The sequence below is a fragment of the Durio zibethinus genome, chromosome 2 (genome assembly GCF_047325235.1).
Source record: "Durio zibethinus cultivar Kanyao isolate XHJ-2024 chromosome 2, ASM4732523v1, whole genome shotgun sequence".
Lineage (NCBI taxonomy): Eukaryota > Viridiplantae > Streptophyta > Magnoliopsida > Malvales > Malvaceae > Durio > Durio zibethinus.
This window is the reverse complement of record NC_143163.1, coordinates 36,469,568-36,490,505: the sequence shown is the minus strand read 5'-3', so window position 1 is coordinate 36,490,505 and position 20,938 is coordinate 36,469,568. Positions and strand designations below refer to the sequence as shown.

The following is a 20,938-nucleotide window of genomic DNA, read 5'->3' as shown; positions in this document are numbered from 1 at the left end:
CCTAAACATAAATGCAACCATGCTCATAAACTGATCCAACTAAAAGAGAAAAAAACAAGAAGTAAATGGTAAGTAAACCCATCAAGTTGAGCATATTATTGAAGCCAAAAACTGTCATTAAACAACTAATTCCTTTAAACAGAAAAAACTCCCATCTCCTTATTTCTCTAAGTATCCTCTGAAATTTACATCAGAGTTTCAACATCACTTACACCATTTTCAATAACGTTTTCATGGCCCAATAAAAGACTAATCAACAAAATTTAGTCAAAGGCAAAGGATTAACCCCAAGAATTGTATACCACCTGAATGCCAGAAAATTTTCAAAACCACCAAAATCTCAATTCTCCTTATTGGTTCCAAACAATTTCATTCTTGATAAAGACGTCCTCAAATACCCTTCCACCTCAAACTTCTGTGGAGAAAGCTCCCTATACTTTGCAGACTGTTTTTTAGCTTCAGTATTCTGTTACAGGCCAATGTGTGTGTCATGAGAATGGGCCATTAGTTTGCTTGAGTCAGTAGCTAGTCCAGTCCAATAGCATTATGTTAATTTCAAATGTTTGCTAATTACAGTTAGTGTCGATATTAGCTTAATTGCAGAAATGGTCACGGAAGATTAGTTGGAGGTGAGTCATCATTTGTTGGTGTGATTTAAGGAGCAGAATGGTTATTTTATTGCAAACCAGAATATAGACACTATATTCTCTCTCCTCTCTTTTACATTCTTCTCTCAACTTCCTTTGTTTTATCTCTCTTATCATTTCTGCTTGTATCAATATGGTATCAGAGCCGTCCATTATGGCAGAAGGCGTTACAACAAGGTTGCGAAAGGAGCATGGACAGTGGCAATGGCAGAAGGAGGTAGAAAAGTTGGATATTAAGTTGAGTACCACAGCTGCTTAGCTACGGGAAGAGTTGGAAATAGGATCGCAGGTTGGTCTGGATAAAATAGGATTTGAGTTGAAGAAGATGTTTGAGCAATGGTCATCTCGGTTGGATGGATCGTCAAAGACGACAGATACTAATGAGGGAGACAAGGCAGATTCTGCTATGGCCAAACAAAAGGCAGTCCTAGATGTTAACGGGTTCAAGCAATTGAGGCCATAAGTCGAGTTCTCTGGGTCATTAGGGACACAAACGAAATATTCAAAGATTGAATGTCCCAGGTTTGATGGAGTCGATTGCAGGGGATGGCTTCTCAAGATAGATCAATTTTTTGAGGCTGATCAGACCAAAAAGCAAGATAGAGTCCTATTGGTGATGATGCATTGGATGGGAAAGCTCTTCAATGGCACCAACACTTTATAAAAAAACAGAGGTAAACTCACTGAAATCTCTTGGAATCAATATGTGGTGGAAATGAGGTCCAGATTTGATGAAAATGAATTTATTGACCCCATGTTTGAATTAGTCAGTCTTAAGCAGAACAACACAATTGAGGAATATTATGATGAATTTGAGAGATTATTGAACATTGTGGACACTCTAATTTGGGATCAATTTATATTTTAAGATTATACTTTGAATTTTTTTATTTATTTTTGATATTGTATTTAGTTTAGAGTTATTATTATTATTTTTTAAAAAAATAATTTTTTTGTTGAAACTTGAAGAGATTTTAATTTTAACGAGGTTGTTGAATTAAAAGTGTTTTAATTGAACAAATACTATAAAAGAGAATTGTTTTGAAAGATAAATTTGGATTAAAAAATTGAGGTTAAAGTTGATTAGGAGATTCAAACAAAAAAATAAAAACTCATTTTTTTATTATAATTGGAATTAGAAGCCTATAAACAGACTCCATTAAGATTAATTAAAAACAATCAAGAATCAATTAGAAAAATCGAGAGAGAAGTAGTAAAAAAATATCAAAAAAATTAAAAATTTTTTCATAATCTTTTTTTATGTTTTAGATTTAAATAATTAAGATTATTTTTTTTTTTTTAGTTTTGTATTGCGGAAAGGAGTTGAAAAGAAATATAACAGAGACGCATTCAACAAAATGTTTTGACAGTAAAATTTTCGAGGATTTTGGATATATATATTTTAAGTTTTTGGTTGATATTTGTTTAAACCAAAAAGAAAGACAATCACCACAGGTAAAAAGTGTTAGCAAAATATAGGCTATTTTGTAGAGAAATAAGCAAGAAGAGAAAAGGATGAAGAAGCATAAAAGTAAAAAGGGACGACTCAGTTTGAGGATTGAATTCAATAAGAAGCTTAAATCGTAACTGGTTCCAACAACCAGGAAATTAAAGTGGGCAAACACAATTTCAAAAGCTTACATGCTTTGGTGGAATTAATTGTGGCTCAATCTTTGGTATTTACTTTTTACTTGTTTTTTTCTTAAATTTTAACTATCTTTGAATTTTATCATAATTGTCTATTTATTTATTTATTTTACTATTTATGTATTCATTTATTTGTAAAATTTTTTTTTAAAAGGAAAAAATAAGAAAAATATTTTTTTAATAAAACAAAAAAAAACCTTACCAACATATTAGAATGTTCAAATTTTCTTAAAATAAATGTTTAAATAAAAAAAATCTTATTAACATATTGAAAAGATTCAAATTTTTAATAAATTGTATTAATAAAACAAAAGGCCTTACCTTGTAAGGTAATTTGATTTTTAAAATAAGATTTTACCAACATATTAGAGAATCTTATTAATTTAAAAAAAAAAAAAAAACAAATTTGAAAGGAAAATAGTTTTCAATGAAACCTTCCCAACATATTGAAAGATAATTTGACTTTTGGATAGATAAGATTTCATCAACAGATTGGAGAACCTTATGATTTTAAATAAAAATTAAACAATTTTCATTCCTACCAACATATTAGACGATAATTTTTGACAGAAAATTTTTTCAACATATTAGAAGATATTTTTGAAAATAAGGTGTTTCATGAAAGTTAGATTTTAAATCTCCGATGATGAAATGACTAAAAACTTTGTAAATAACAATCTCTATGTAAATTCCTAGGTGAAATTTTTTTAAAAAATTTTACCAACATATTGAAGAATTTAAAAAATATTTTCAATATCAAAATTTTTTCAAAAATTTCACTTATAACAAATAAAGGTTTTTTTAGAAAATTAAATGAATTCGATGATGAAACCTCCTCAAAACGTAATAAATAGTCTCCTTGAATATTTTTGAGGTAAGAAAATATTTTTAAATTATTACCAACATATTTGAGTAATTTTAAGAATAATTTTTAATAATTAATTACTTGTGAAGATATTTTAGGGTTTGGATACACAAATCAAACTAGTACCATTATAAGGATCCTATAGTTTTTCTTACACATAACCGTAATCTTGAATTTAGTCTTGGGTTCATAGACATGAATCTACCTTTTAAAATATTAAGTCAAGTTTAAGACTTCTCTTTAAAATGAGACAAATTTAGTTAAGTGACCAATTGTACCTAAATAAAAAAAATTGATGGTGACTTCCAAAATCAGATCTAACAATAACTTTACGGATTTACACATTATGGTAAACATGATACCAATCTCTGATGAACATGCTCTTAGTATTTTCCTTAGCAACTTGAATCCAGATATATCTAAGCCAGTTCGTATGTTTTACCCAGAAAACCATACTCATGCTTATAATTTAGCTAAAACCTTACTCATACTTATAATTTGGCTAAGTAAATGGAATCCCTTATTTTTAAACTACCAAGAAAACCTTCTACACTCTATAAGAAACCTCTGTCAGCTACCTATACAATCTAACACTCTAGTTCACTCAAAATCACATAACTCACCTTTACTATCCACTTCCAAGTCATCATTCACAAATTATAACCAGACAGCCAAGTAAGCTACTCCTATTAACACTTATAAACCCCCAAACAGCAAACCAGACTTAACCATAACTTAGCAGTAAATTGCAGACCAAGAAGGAAAGGGATGATAAGAGGAAAAATAGCTTTTGTATGTGGTGTGGAGTGAAGTTTGTTGCTGGCCATAGGTGTATGAGATCCCAGTTGTATCAATTGCTAGTTGATGAAGGAATGGACTCAACCAACGAGTATGAGGAGCTTTCTGACTGTTTAGAATCTTTGGAAAAACCTAATACCGAGATAACTGAGATAGCAAATAGACCCACAATCTCCTTACATGCTCTGACAGGTATAACATGCCCCCAAACCATGAGAATCCAAGAAAAAATAAAAAACCAACTATTCGTGATTTTGTTGGACTCTGGCAATACCCGTAACTTCTTGGATTTATTTGTTGCTAAAAGATTGGGGTGTAAACTTCAATGGTGTAGGGGATACATGTGATGTAGCTAATGGAGACCAATTGGTGGCTCGACAATTATGTCAGAAGGTTGTGTGGCAGGATTAGGTGTTACTGCAATGTACAGAGTTCCTAATATTACCCTTAACGGGTCGTGATATGGTATTAGGGGTACAATGGCTTTGAACATGGAGTCCTATTATATGAGATTTTACCAATCTGATCATGCAATTTGAGGTGGTGGTAAGCTGGTTCACCTTGCAGGGGATAGTTGCTGGCAAAATGGAGATGGCTACAAGGAAGCAATTGGCTAAGATGAATTTAGCCAATGGTAGTACATGTTTATCGTTGCTAATTGGGGTGGAATCAGTGCAAATAGACAGATATCCATGAGAAACAGGATAATTCTGTCTTACCAGATGAGTTACAAAGGATGCTATACAGATTTGTAGTATTTGAAGTCCCAAGGGGGTTGCCACTAAGAAGGTCTCATGACCACAGGATTCCTTTAAAGGATGAATCTATTGCTATCAGAATCTGACCATATCGGTATCCAGCAATTCAAAAAACTAGGATAGAGGAGTTGGTAACTGACATGAAAGACTTCTAGCATTATCAAAGACAACACAAGCTCCTTTGCATCTTCAGTGGTCTTAGTTAAGAAAAAGGATGGTTCATGGCAGTTATGCATGGATTACAGATAGTTAAATTGATTCACAAGTAAAGACAAGTTTCGTATTCCGCTTCTAAAGGAGTTGTTGGACGAATTGACTGGTGCAAGCTGGTTTTTCAAGCTAGATCTCAGATCAGGGTACCATTAGATAAGAATGAAGGAGAAAGATATTCGTAAGACTACATTCAAGAAACACCAGGGTCATTATGAATTCCTAGTTATGCTGTTGGGATTAACCAATGCTCCTTCAACATTTCAGAGCCTTGTGAACACCATATTTTTGCCATATCTCAGGAAATTTTTATTGGTGTTTTTCAATGATATTCTGGTTTATTCAGTAAGTTGGAAGAACCATATACTCCATTTGCAAAAAGTATTTGAGGTTCTACAAGATAATTAGTTATATGTTAAAAATGTCCAAATGTGAGTCTGGTACATCCGAGATCGAATATTTGGGCCATGTGATCAACAAGCAAAGGGTGGCAATGGATGTTAAGAAGCTTGTTTCATAAAATCTTGGTTAATTCCTAGTAACATTAAGGAGCTACAGGGTTTCTTGGGATTAATAGGGTGTTATTGAAGATTCATTAGGAACTATGGCTCTATTGTTAAGCCTCTAACAGCTTTGCTCAAGAAAAATGGCTTTGCTTGAAGTGAGGAAGCTACTCGAGCTTTTGAAAAGCTTAAAGATGCCATGGTTTCTGCCCGTCTTGGCCTTTCTTGACTTTAACTCTACCTTTGTAGTAGAGACAGATGCTTCGGATGTGGGAATTGGAGCTGTACATAGTCAAAATGGGAGACCAGTAGCTTATTTTAGCAAGACACTTTCCCCTACTCACTAGTGACTCTCAGTCTATGAGAAAGAGACGTTGGCCATACTAAAGGCAGTGAAGAAGTGAAACTCCTATCTAATGGGCAAGCATTTTCCAGATAAAGACTGATCATCACAGCCTTAAATTTCTGCTTCACCAGGATATAAATACACCTGCTCAGCAATTGTGGTTAGCCAAAATGATGGACTATGACTTTGAGATGGTCTTTGGAAAAGGAAATACTAATGGTGCAGTTGATGCGTTGTCTCAAAAACCAACAGGCACGCTATGTGCTATGACTGTTATTGATAATGATCTGATAAATAGGATCAGGCACTCGTGGGTGGAAGATTCTGCAATGGTTAAATTGATTCATAAAGCTCGGTCTGATCAGAACAGTACTTCCAAATTTACCTGGCAGAATGGTTAGCTTAGAAGGAAGGGCAAGTTGGTGATTGGAGCTAACACCAACCTTAGATAAAACCTTTTGAGGTATTTTCACAGCTCAGTAGCTAGTGGCCACTCAGGGATGGAAGAAACCATGAAGAGGATGTCGAGTGTGGTTTATTGGAAAGACATAAAGAAGGCAGTTAGACAGTTTGTATAGGAATGCAACCACCTGTCAACAGTATAAATCAAACAATGCTGCCAGTCTGGGATTATTACAACCTTTACCGATTCCAGAAAGAGTTTAGACCGATGTGTCTACGGACTTTATCAAAGGTCTGCCCAAATCCTTTGGTAAAGAGGTAATCACGGTGGTGGTAGATAGGTTGAGCCAGTATGCTCACTTCATCACATTTGCTTATCTTTGCTCATGCTGATGTTGTCATATTTACAAACTGCATGGGGTGCCAAACAGTATTGTTTCAGATCGAGATAAAGTCTTTACTAATTTGTTTTGGAAGGAGTTGTTAAAATTTCTTGGCACCCCAGACCGATGGCCAATCAGAGGTGGTTAACAGATGTTTAGAGTGTTATCTTTGGTGTATAACAGGAGAGAGACCTAAGGACTGGGGGAAATGGATCCCTTTGGCAGAATGGTGGTAGAATACTAGTCACCACTTTTCAATTCAGACCACTCCATATGAGGTACTATATGGTCGGCCACTACCTACTCATATGCCATACCTGATGATTCCGAGGTTGGGAAGATAGACCAGAGTCTGAAGGTGAAAGAGAGCCATCCAGCTCTTAAAGTTCCACTTGAATAGAGGTCGAAACAGAATGAAGTAGTGTGCTGACAAGCATAGAACAGACTGGCAATATGCATTGGGTGACTATGCTTATGTTAAGCTTCAGCCATATAGGCAAATTCAGTTGTTAATAGATCATGCCTCAAACTTGCTGCCAGATTTTTCGGTCCCTATAAGGTGCTAGCTCGAATTGGTCTTGTCGCTTATAAGTTGGAGTTACCAACAACTACACGTATCCACCCAGTGTTCCACATTTCTCAGTTAAGGAAACATGTTGGTAAAGAACCTACTCGGTTTTCTATTCCCTTAATGGTGAATGGGTGTTAGCCAAAGAACCAATTGTTATTCTGGACAGGATAACGAATAAAAAAAGAGGCATGTTGGTCACTGAAGTCCTGGTACAGACGTACAGTGGAGTTAATTGTTTCCCGAAGATACAACTTTGGTGGAGTTGTTTGAACTACAGCTGTAAATATTTATTTTATCCGAAAATTTTTCAAAACAAAAAAATGAGCTTTGACAGTAAATTAAATCCGATTGAAAAGTTTCCAGCTCAATAAAAAAAATTTATTTTAATTTGATTTTATTTTTTGATTTTATTTATTTATATACTACTATTATTATTATTAATAATAAAAAACTAAAAAAAATAAAAAAAGGGAAATCAGAAGCATAAAAAACACGGTATTGTTGTGAAAAAAGATATTGATGATTCAGTTTCAGTCCCAGATTTGTTGGAGCATAATTCAAGCAGAGAATCAATTCATGGAGGAATAAAATCATAATCACATATTCTGGGGAAGTAATTTTTTTCAAATTGGTCAAACATGAATCTCTATAAAGGATTCGAGACAACAATCAAGAAAAGAGCTCCAATTCTCCTATACGATGGTACTCATTCAACTGTAAATTTGAGCCGTACAAACCAGAAGCAAATACAGAGGCAATTGGAGAGCAAACAATTACCGAGCCAGCCAACATACAGCCTCAATTGGAATAACACGGAAAATCCCAAGTGCCACTAACAAGCCGAAACCCTCACCAAGCTCCTATGGTCGAACCCAATACTATATCCTCCATCCCCACAATCCAATCCCGGAGGGCACCATCAAGCCTCTTCTGTCTCCTTTCCCATTAAGTCTCTACACAGCCCAGAACCAACACCACAATCAACTATTTGACATCACCAAGTATAATCAGTAAATCCTAAACCCAAGATTAGCAAAAACCATACCCCAATCCAGAAACAAAAAATCCCAAACCGAAACAAAAATCCCAACCCATAGAGCCTGGATCCAGCAACAACTCAAAGATCCAATAATCCAGTAAATTCAAAAACAAGCAAGCAGAATCAAAGAGCTTCAACGAGCAAAAGACAGAGCCGACAACCGAAATCCAAGCTCGCCATGCAATCATCAAGCACGGACGGAATAGAAGAAAATTTAAATAACGGTGGGGTCACGTTTTCGATTATATTTTCAGATATAATAAAGATCATTATTATTATTACGATAATTGTGATTTTGAATTTTTTTTATATAATTTATTATAAAATATAATAATTATAATTATGATTATAAAAACTCTTATTCAATTAATTTAAAAATAGTTTGTGATACTTTGTTTTTTATTTTTTAAAAAAATTATTCATAATTTTATTTAAATTATAAAAAGTATTCATATTTGATTTATCCACAAAATTTTTCTTGCCAAATTCATATTCAATATTAATTTTAGACAAATCAAATATTAACAAAATATAATATATTAAATACCAAGCATTTATATTTAATAAAATTACAAACTTAAAAATATAATAATTTCAAATTTCATCAACTACAATTATTAATATATATTTCAAATTTTACCGCATGATAAAATGACGAGAAGGATCAAATTTTCTATCTTCACTTTGAGAGCCAAGTTAACTTCATCTTCATCATTGAGGTTTTTGTTCTTGATACATTTGAGGTAGATGATATATTTGAGAATGATACATTTGTGGTGGGGGATACATTTGTAGTAAATGATATATTTGAGGTTAATGATACATTTGAAGAGGTGGAAGATACATTTAAGGTGAATAATAACCATATGAAGGTGGATAATCATGAGAAAGTCGAAAATTAAATTGTTTCGGTGGATAGTAATGTCCTTAAGTATTAGCAGATGATTCATTATACTCAAAATTACTAGAATTTGATCTCTCACTTGAAGATGAAGAACCTCTAAAAATATCATAGTGGTGCTTCTTGGCTTTTTCTTTTAATCGGACTGTACGTACACTTTGACCCTTATTAGATTCAGCGAATGGATTTACTCCGTATTCTACCATATTAATGAAAAGTTTACCAATAGCAGCAAGCCTAAATTCTCTTTAAAATGGGCTATAAGGTCGATTTGCATTCATATTATCACCAAAATTCGCACCATCACCATCTCTATCTCCATCACCATCACCATCACCATCACCATCACCATCACCATCACCATCACCATCACCATCACCATCATCATCATCATCTGGACTTAAACCATCACCATCATCACTCTGACTTGGTGTTGGACTTGAATTTGAATGAGACACATTTTTTTCTTAAAATTGGCATGATCGTTCAATATTCATTTTATTATCAGAATTATCTGCTGGTAACCAATTAGAGTTTTGACCATCTAACAAAGAATTTTCTTTCTCTTATAGCCATTCTGTTAATAGATCACCATCTTAAAAAATATGGTCAAGGCTAACAGGATTAAAACTATTATTTATCTCATCAATGCTTATTCTTTTTTTATGTCTCATACTCAACCTCATGTTACAATAGGGATACACAAGTATCTGAAGTCTTTCAAACTTCAAACTTCAATCTGTTTTTTGCTTTGGTGTGAATATAGCTAAATGTACTCTAATTACGTTCATAATTTGATGCAGATATTGTTTGACTAAGATTGCTAGTTTTTGTAATTCAGAAACACAAGTGCCATATATCATTCACCACTCAGCTGTATAAAATTATTTAAATTAAATTTCAATGTGTTATACAATTAAATAATATAAATAAATTATAATTATTTAATTTACATTTACCTGGATTCATTTGCTTTCAAGCTCTTTGTGCTTGTGGAGTATCAAATGTTTCATGCTTATCTCGAAATAATAACAACTACATCGATTGAAAATACAATAATAAATGAATAAATAAAAAATAATTTAATTTTTAATACATAAAATAAATTTAAAGTTATAAAATAGTATTAAATATTAACCTGATTAATCATTATGATTTGAGTATCTATCGAATATTCTAATCTTTCAATAACTGCTTTTATACATTTTAATGTTTCTTTAAATACATTTGCAGAATGTTCCACTCCAAATTGAAATTGTGGATTTAGATAGTAACCTAAACATAATTCATAACAATATTATATTTAAGTAATAAAAAATAAATATACAAGCAATTTAAGTATAAAAAATAAACATGTTTTTTAAATAACATATATATTCTTGGTTTACTTACCAGCTGAATGCAAGTTAAAGTGCATGAAACTCCATCTACTGTCAATAATCTTTTTATATTCAGCAGAATAACGATAATTTTGTTGAATTGCTTGTTTAGCTCTATACATAGTCTCACAAATAAAGCCTATTGTTGGTTTTTCATCACCATCCACAAGGCGCAACACTTTTACCAAAGGCTTATAAGCTTTTATTATATAGCCTACTTTTTTTCAAAAATCTTTTTTTAAAATGATTTTTTTTGGCTTCATAAGCAAGTCCTAATTTTTGTTATCCCCATTTTGAATCTTTAAATTCCTATATATTCATTAATAAATTTTTAGAGTAATATATTTTAAATTAATATTTTAAACAATGATATCATAAAAAGATGCTAGATTTAAATAGTTGTACTAATTACTAAGTACTAACTTTTGAATTGAATATCTCTTTTAAACCATGCTTTTACCTCATTATTTCTTCTAACTGTATGAAATGAGTGGCAAATCGGTTAAGAGCAGGAAGAAGTATTTATTTCCCTTGTGTATATTTCTTCATCAAATTAACAATCCAAATATGATTGTATACAAAACAAGTCATTTTTTTGCATCATCCAAAACCTTTGTCACATTTTTTTCTTCCCAATATCTTCAAGGTACAAATCCAAATAATGAGCTGAACATGCTGTCTAATACAAATATTTTCTTTTCTCCATTAATCTTTTTCCTGCGGTCTTAAATGCTGCCTTGTTATCAGTGACTATTTGAATAATGTATTTTTCTCTAATTTTTTCCATAACTTCATCTAATAATTTGTAGTAAAAGTTTACATCTCTACTATGAATACTTGAGACATTTACAGATTTTCAAAAAATAATCCATTTACTACAGTAAACAAGGAAATTAATGATATACATTTGATTCAAACTATTGGTCTAACCATCACACATCAAAGTAACACCCAATTTATTTCAATGAGTTTTTAATCCATTAACCCATTCATGAACTTATTAATACTCAGACTCTAAATACACGTCTGAGACCTCATAAGGTGTTGAAAGTTTTACATGTTGGCTAACTTTTGTTGCCATAGAAATCAAATTATGCAACCATGAAAATTTTGCTAACTGAAAAAGAAGTCAATCATATATAAAAAGTTTTGATACTGATTCACCCATATTTTTTCTTAATGTCTTTAAAAATGAATCACTTACTTTTGGTTGCTTTGAACTCTTACTTCTAACCAATTCAGGTATAGCTCCCCTTAATGAAAATTCAAACTCATTTGGAGTTGATTTCTTTGTTCTTTCTTCAAAATATTTAACAACTGAGCCATGAGAGCTTCGTCCTTCTTCATATATGTTACTTCAACTACTAGTTCTTTGTTTGAATTCTTGTCTTCTGTGCCACTCATGTTATGATTGGATACTATCTCGCACGACTTGTCTAGTAGCGATGTCTTCATCAATAAATCCTTCATAATCATTTTCCCCTCTGAACTGTGCTAAAAATTCATTTTTTCTCTTTTTGTTGTCAGCTTTTTTTTATTTGCTTTCTTGAAGGAGTTTCATCATACTTTCTCTTACTATACCTATTAATAATATAGTTTAAAAAAAAATTAGTTGCACATGCTTAAGTAATTTTATAATTTTTATTAAGAAATTAACAATAATATTTTCAAAGGAATTAAAAAAACATAACATACCAATAATGTTGGGGCATGGTGCAACATTGCCAATTTTGTGAGCAATGTGTTCTTTAAAACCTGTTATTCCTCATTTTACAACTTTACCATAAAGTTTACATGAAACATTTTCTCTTGTATTTGGAACAGGTGTTCCAAAATGCCAACTTATATCATCACTTGGCGCTAGGAGTGTAAATAATACATTACCATAAAGTTTACATGAAGCATTTTCTCTTGTATTTGGAACAGGTGTTCCAAAATGCCAACTTATATCATCACTTGGCGCTAGGAGTGTAAATAATACATTAGTACTCGCAAGCTACTCGAGTTCGATTCGAATAAAATTTGAATTCAATTCGATTATTATTAAGTCGAGCTTGAGCTCGAGTAGTTCGACTCATCGATTGAGCCGAGTTCGAGTATTCTTATACTCAGCTCGAGTTGCTCGCGAATCTAATCGAGCTTTTATATTTAAATTTTTTAAATTATTTTAATTAATAAAATATCTCGAATTCGAGCTCAAATAATCGAGCTTTTGTCAAGTATAAAAATCGAGCTTATTTTTACATATTTTCGAGCTTAATCGAGTGAGTTCAAGTAACTCGAATTCAATCACAAATCGAGCTCGAGCTAGAAAAATAAAACTCGATTACATCCTTACTTGGCGCGCCCTTTACTTTTTTATTTGAAAACTCTTCACCTTGTGGCATACTTACTATTTTATATAAAAATAAAATAAACTTATATTTAGAAATATTAATATTACTTATTACATCATTAAAAATTGATTTTACGCTAAATTTTTTAATTTTTAGTTTTTAATCTTAAGAATATTATTAAATAACTTAATTTTTTTGATACACTAATTGATATAAATTTTTTTATCACAAATAACTTTCAATAATTATATAACAAACACAATCTTCAATAATTATACAAAAATAACAAGAATTAATCTAATATCAAAAGAATTGACAACAATATAAATATCAAAACAACAAAAAAATTATTAAATTTCATATAAACATTATAAATTAATATCTAACACAATCAAAATATAATATTTAATTTTAATTAATTTTCATCTAACTTATACAAAAAAATTTATCAAAAATTTTCATCTAAAATCTCTATATATATCATATTAAATTATTAATCTTTTAATTTTTTTAATTATAAATCGCCAATCCTTTTAATTAGATTTTATCTAAAAAAAATTCAAAAATTAAAAATTTTCGAACTTATATATTAATAAAATTTTCAAACCTATATTTTTTATTTTTTACTTTTTAATCTTAATAAGAGTAATAAATCATAAAATGTTAAATTTATTAAGTAACTTAATCTTTTTGATATACTAATTGATATAAATTTTTTTATCACAAATAACTTTTAATAATTATATAATAAACATAATCTTCAATAATTACACAAAAATAACAAAAATTAATCTAATATCAAAAGAATTGGCAATAATATAAATATCAAAACAACAAAAAAATATTAAAATTCAGATACAAAATTATAAATTAATATATAACACAATCAAAATATAATATTTAATTTTAATTATTTTTCATCTAACTTATACAAAAAATTTGATCAAAAATTTTCATTTAAAATATCTATATATATTATATTAAATTATTAATCTTTTTTTTAATTATAAATTTTATCTAAAAAATTTTAAAAATTAATTATAAAATTAAACAAAAAATTCAATCTCACCCTCCTAACACCTCACCACACCCAATCTCTCCCCACCCCATCAAATCTCTCCTTACGTGCCCAATATCCCCGATTTGTTTAATTCTTTCTAGCAAGCCATTCTAAAAACGCACTTAATCTCATGTTCATATTCTTCTTCATGCTGCCTTTTTTTACTTTTTAGATTTTTTTTTATCTCTTATTTTTTCTTGTATCATTTTATCATTATTATTTGTCTAATACCTATAAAATATCTCGTTCGTCTCTCTCAAACTCTTACAACAAATATCATTATATAAAAATTTTACAAAAAAAAAATTAACTTTTATTTTATTTTATTTGATCTTAAATATTGATTAAAAATTTGATATTAATTTGAATTTGGATGCCGAAATATCGATTGAATAATTAAAATTTTAAATAATTGATATATTTTTTAGTTTATTTTTATATTATTTTGGTGCTAAAATTTTGAAATTTTAAATTTTATTTTTTATTTTTACTTTTATTTTGATAAACTTATTACTTTATTTTATAGACTTAAAATTTTATTTTTTTCTTAAACTGTTAGATTCATGAATAAAAAAATAAAATAACGATAATAACAATTCATTATTATTATTATTTTTTGTTATATCGTTATTTTGTAATCATTACTTTTCATTTTTATTGTAAATAAATTTTTCAATCGTATTTTATCTAATAAAGATACCAGATGGCGACATTGTCGTAATTTTATGACCCCTATTCTGTTATTAAACTGATATTTGAATCTTGAAAGTTATACAGTAGAATAAAAGTTGCAAGAAAATTCAAGTAGCGTTCTTTGATTTCGGGTTTTGGTTTTAACTTGTTTGTAAGAATTGGGTTTCGGGCAAGGAACTAAATAGAAGGAAGAGGGTCGGCGAAGGCTGTTAACCGAAGACCCGCGGTGGCGACAGCGGCAGAGAAGCGTGGATTCTGGGAAGGTATCGAAGTCTCTGGCTACCGTTTGCAGAGAGAAGACCGGGGAAGTCACGACGACTCGAGGGTTGCAGCTGCGAAAGGAGGATCCGGCGACTATTTTTTGGGCTTTTTATTCTTTGGTCTAGGTTGGAGATTGAAAGGAGAAAGCAAACACAAAAAAAAGGGTGAGTGGTGGTCATGACCCACGACGGTGGAAGCAACGATGGTCTGGTTTGGAGGCTAAAGTGTCAGCTGGGTGGAAGGGGGCAGCGTTGTTGGTTCTGCAGAAATAGAGGTAGAAAGAAAGGAGACGAGAGATGGAAGGATGATGCTTAGCCCATACGCTGTGGGAAGTTAAGAGAACCAGGTCTGAGCCGCTTCCAGTGATCCGGTTTGGATCCACTCCAAGTAATCAGCTCCAGCCCACATGCTATATTGAAAAAATTGGACCCAATCTGAAGCCCAATTCATCCAGCCTCTTTTCCAATCATAAACCTATATTCAATTTGGGCCATTCCAAGCTCCATTTGTTTTCGACCTCAATTGAGACTTGATTCAATAATTAGTATTTTTTCTAATTTTTTGCTTTTATTTATTTTATATTATTGTGTCTTATTTATTTGATCATAGAGGCTTTAAAATATTTTTTTAAAAAATTAATTTATAATATTTTATCAAATTATTGAAAGATTTTTTTATGGATTTAAAATATATATTTTTTTAAATTATGAATTTTATAAAATTTTTAAAAAATTTCATAATAAAATTTTTAAATATATATATAAATAATTTTTCTATCTTACCTAATTATTAGAAGATTAAAATCTTGAATTAAGTATTATCAAATTATTGAAAGACTTAATAAATTTTTTTGTAAAAATAAAATAATACATTCTTTAATCCTACCAAACTGTTGAAAAATTAAATTTTAAATTAAATCTTACCAAATTATTGAAAGATTTAATAAATTTTCTTAAAATAAATTTTATAAATAATCTTTAAATAAAATTTCGCTAAACTATTGGGAGGTATGCATCAAAATAAAATCTTATCAAATTATTAGAATATTTAATAATTATTTTTTAAATTTCATGAAAAGGTTTTTAAATAAAAATCCTACCAAACTATTGTGTGATATGCATCAAAATAAAATTCTATCTAACTATTAAAAGATTTTATTAATTATTTTTAAATAATTAATTTCTAAAAAAATATATTAATGAATCCAACGATGAAACCTTTTCAATGTGAAACTCTAGTCTCTATGAATACTTTTGAGGTGAAAAAATTATTTTAAATTGCTACTAAATTATTGAAGTAATTTTAAGATCAATTTTTAATAATTAAATTATTTGATAAGATTACAAATAGACTTTATGGCTTGGATAATGTGAAATCAAGCTGTACTATATTTTGGATAGGCGTTGTGCATCTTTTTCATATATAATCATACTTTTGAACCTAAAATTTAGTTTCGTAGACTAGAATCTACCTTTTAAATATACTTGAATTAAGTTTGAGACTTATATTTAAAATGAGACAGATTCAATTAAGTGACCAATCACATTTAAACAAAAAATATTAGTGACTACTCTTAAAGTGTAACAATAGATTCACAAAATTTTTATGTTACGAGAATAGCAAAAATTTCTATCCTTTAATCCTTGAGGACAAGGATTCTTCCAGAGGTGTATTGTTACAAAAGAGTATGTGTGTCATGAATGGGCCATTAGTTTGCTTGAATCCAGTAGCTAGTCCAGTTCAACAACATTATGTTAATTTCAAATATTTGATAATTATAGTTAGTGTCAATATTAGCTTAATTGCATAATTAGTTATGCAAAATTAGTTAGAGGTGAGTCATCATTCGTTGGTGTGATTTAAGGAGCAGAATGAGTATTGTATTGTATACGAAAAAAAAAAAAAAATATATATATATATATATATATATTACATTCTCTCTCTTTTCTTTTACGTTTTTCTCTCAACTTCCTCTATTTTTTCTCTCTTGTCATTTCTGCTTACATCACATTCCTATCAAGCAAGTTGTATATCATCTATTGGCAAAAACACGACCTAAAATCACTTGGCCAATTCTTGGTAACTCCTCAAAACTTCCTCAACATTCTTTTGTAAAAACTGTATCTGTGCCATTATTAGTCGGATATCTCTTGCTTCTTTGACTTTCTTCTTATCTTGGGCAGTCGTTAAAGCCTTTTCTAACCTATTGATCAAGGCATCCCTTTCACCACTACAGTCTATTAACAAAGCATTCTTAAATAAAGCCTTGAAAAAGAGCAAAGTTGATTGAAGAATTTCCTTCAACACTTTAAGTGCGTTCTCCTTTTGACCTATTTCATTTAACAAACTTGCTAACAAGAATTTCCAATTAGTTGCCTATGGTTAAGCAAAAATGAAACAGTTCAAGATAGTAAGAGCTTATTTGTCTTCATTGTTTTCAAAGCTTCTGTTGTAAAAAGGACTTTAATGCCTTAATGGCTTTGTCATTAGATTCCAGAAACTCTGAAAGTGGGGAAGTTTTTTTTGGGTTTTGGGTATTTTCTTCTTGTTGCTCTTTTTTTTCAAGAATGATAATTTTTTATTAAATGATTGTTGGTAAGAAGTCAACTTTGGCAGAGAAGTGGGATAATTTTTCAATTATAAAAATGGAGAGTCAGCTATTTCGATAAAGAATTGGAGCTTTTGAGTGAGGATTTGGTTATTGTTGTTATGATTAGAAATGAGAATGGAATCATGATTTGCTGAAGAAGCCCTAAGCCTAAAGGGTTTGGTGAAAGAAAAAAAAAAGAATAAAAAAGTGATTTGAGAGAGAGATGGTGATGATAATGTGGCTAGTGTGGGATTTATGGCTGAAGTTTTTAGGGTTTTTTTTATGGGATTATGATTTTCAAGATTGAAAAACACATGGTTGGTAGGAGAGTAAAAACTGAGACAAAAATCGGGTTTTTTTTTTCTCATCAGAATCCTATATTTTTACTAGGGGTTTAAATTAATTTAAATTAGACTTTTGCCCCTGTGATACTGAAAGTGATAATTTTTATAGAATTTTAATTTTAATTTATTTATTAAATAATTAATATATTTTTTATATTAATTGTATCGAGATTACTTTTAATATATTGTATAGATTTGTAGTAATTTAATATGTAGTTAAGTATTATGTGATTAATTTAATATATAATTTAATAGGGGTATTATAGTAATTTTTATAAAAAGACATGTAAATTTTTTATGAAGTAATTGTAAGGGTATGTTGGTAATTTCATATGTAGGTAGTTCTATATCTTATTAAAATTTAATATGTAATTTAATAAAGATATTATAGTAATTTTGATCAATTATGATAAAAAAAATATTCTTATAATTATGGTAGAAGAAGTATTATAATAATTATTGCCAATAATTGGTAGAAAGACATTTTCATAATTATGATAGGAGCATTCTTGTAATTTTAACCAATTATGTTAGAAGAGTTATCTTTTTGGCTAATTATGAAAATAAGGGTATTACAATAAATTTAGACACATGTTAGCTACCAATCCATTTATTATAGGGGCATTATAGTAATTATGATATTACTATTAATATATTGTATAGATATATTTTATTATAGTAATTTAATATGTAGTTAAGTTTTATGTAATTTTCATGAAGTAATGTAAGGGTATTTAGTAACTTACTATGTAATTAATTTTATATTATGGTAAATATTAATATGTTATTTAATAAGGTGTTATTATAAATTTCAAACAAAATATCACATGTTATTTTGCAATTATGGTAGGTGAATCATTATAGTAATTTTGATCAATTATGATAAAGATAATGTTTTTATAATTATGGTGAGAGCGTATTATTGTAATTTTGGCCAATTATGGTAGAAAAGATATTCTTGTAATTATGATAGGAGGAACATTATATAATTTTAACCAATTATGAAAGAAAAGATATTATTGTACTTTTGGACACATATAAAACAATTATCAAATAATTGAAAGGGCAATATAGTAATTTTCAAAGGTGTTACTTTTAATTATAATTGACCAATTATAACACGAGAGATATTTTCGTAATTATGATAGAATGAGTATTATAATAATTTTAAATAATTATGATAAGAAATGTATTATAATAATTTTAATTGATTATAGGAGCAACGTATTATTATACTTTTATGATACGTGTCGTATAGCTATTAAAAAATTGGAAGGATAATATAATAATTTTTAAGAGGATTGTTTTAATTATATAGTATAGATTAGGTAAAGAATTTGATAAAGTAAGTTAGAGTGAGATGCTCGTAGCTTGCAACTCTAGGTAGACTTGATAATTTAAAATATGATATAATAATATAATATAAAAATAAGATATGAATGTAACACAATTTAAAATTTTAGTAATAACTATATATGGGTTTAATAAAACTAAAAAATATATATTTTATTTTTCATATAATACAAAAGTTTAATAAAATTAAAAAATATATATTTTATTTTTCATATTGATATAAATTGTAACATATAATTTTAATATAAAATATGATACAAATACACGAATTTTTATATTTTGCATGATAAGAATACACTAAGCAATCTTTGAAAAACTTTGGACACTTGGCAGCATGCATAATGCATCCCATGCCGGCACCGTTTCTTCCCTAGTACTATTATTTTATTATTTTTCTTTTTAAATTGTAAATGCCCTTTTTTAATATAGATTTTGCGTTTTTGGGCATAAGCAGTCAAAACGCCAACTATGTGATTAATTGGTTTCCATCAACAGTAATTGATTTAAAAACACCAATGGAGATGTGGACTAATAAATAAACTAATTATTTTCACTTAAGGTTCGTTTGTTCAGCAAAAATTAACTTTCAGAAAATATTTTTTGAAAAATAATTAGGATGAGTAGAGATTTTTTATTATTTGAATGAGTTAATAAAAAATATTTTTTGTTGTGTAGTTATTTTTTGAAAAATTTATTTTTTTAAAAAATAATATTAATATAATTATTAAAATATTTAAAAAAAATTTTATTATTAAAGTATATTGAAATTATTTATCATTAAAATTATTAATATTCAAAATTATATTTTAATAATAATATTTAATATTAAAATATTACATTAATGTAAAAACAGTTACAATAAAACTATTTACTATTCTTTATATTAATATTTTAAAATATTTAAAATAGTATTATTATTCTTAAAATATTATTTTCATTAATATTAAAATAACAATATTTATTATTAAATATGGGTAAATTTCATCCAAGTCCTTAAATTTTAATTATAATTCAACTCAAGTCTATCAGTTTGAAAAATATACATTCCACTCCAAAATTTTCAGGACAAAGAAGTCCTTCAAGGTATCTCTTAATTTTTTTTGTTAACAATCTCATTAAAAGACCTTTTTTACTTTTGAAAAATCAATATATCCAAATACTCACATAAAGTAATAATTTATAATAATAATTTTTTATTTTTTATTAAAATATATTAAATATATTAATAATATATAAAAATAATTTTTAGATGCAATATATAAAAACAAATTTTACATTATAAATATGCTAATATGTAAATATGTATAATAAAATGAATATATTGAACATGTAATAATTTTTTGACATAAAACAAATTTGAAAAAAAAAAGAACATACAGCATATAATAAGCAAAAAATGTTTGGTTGGAAAAAAAAAAAAGAAAAGGTTTGGTTAAAATTGTTACATGTTTAATATATTCATTTTGTTTTACATATATTTACATATTAGTATATTCATAATTGTACATTTTGTTTTTATATATTGCATTTAAAATCATTTCATATTATTAATATATTTTATGTATTTTGAGAAAAAATAAAAATAATTTATTATTATAAAATATTACATTAATTAAGTATTTGAGGATATTATTTTTTAAGAGTATGATATCATTTATGCCTCTTAAACATATTCCTTACATGCTTCAAGTGAAAAGTTGGAGTCTAATTTTTCTTTAAATAAGGATACATGGATCTTGGAAGAATTTTCCAATGATTATGATTAGAGTTGCCCTTTAGATAGATCAAAAAAATTGCCAAGAAAATTAAAGTTCAAAGTGGCTTGGGAAAAGCTTTTGCCAAAGTTCTATTC

General features: G+C 28.6%; 1 pseudogene; it reads right to left on the bottom strand.

Annotated features, from left to right (window-relative positions):
• Positions 1–252: 252 nt before the first annotated feature.
• Positions 253–17,374, bottom strand: LOC111317713 (protein SLOW GREEN 1, chloroplastic pseudogene; annotated as a pseudogene).
• Between the last annotated feature and the right edge of the window lie 3,564 nt (positions 17,375–20,938).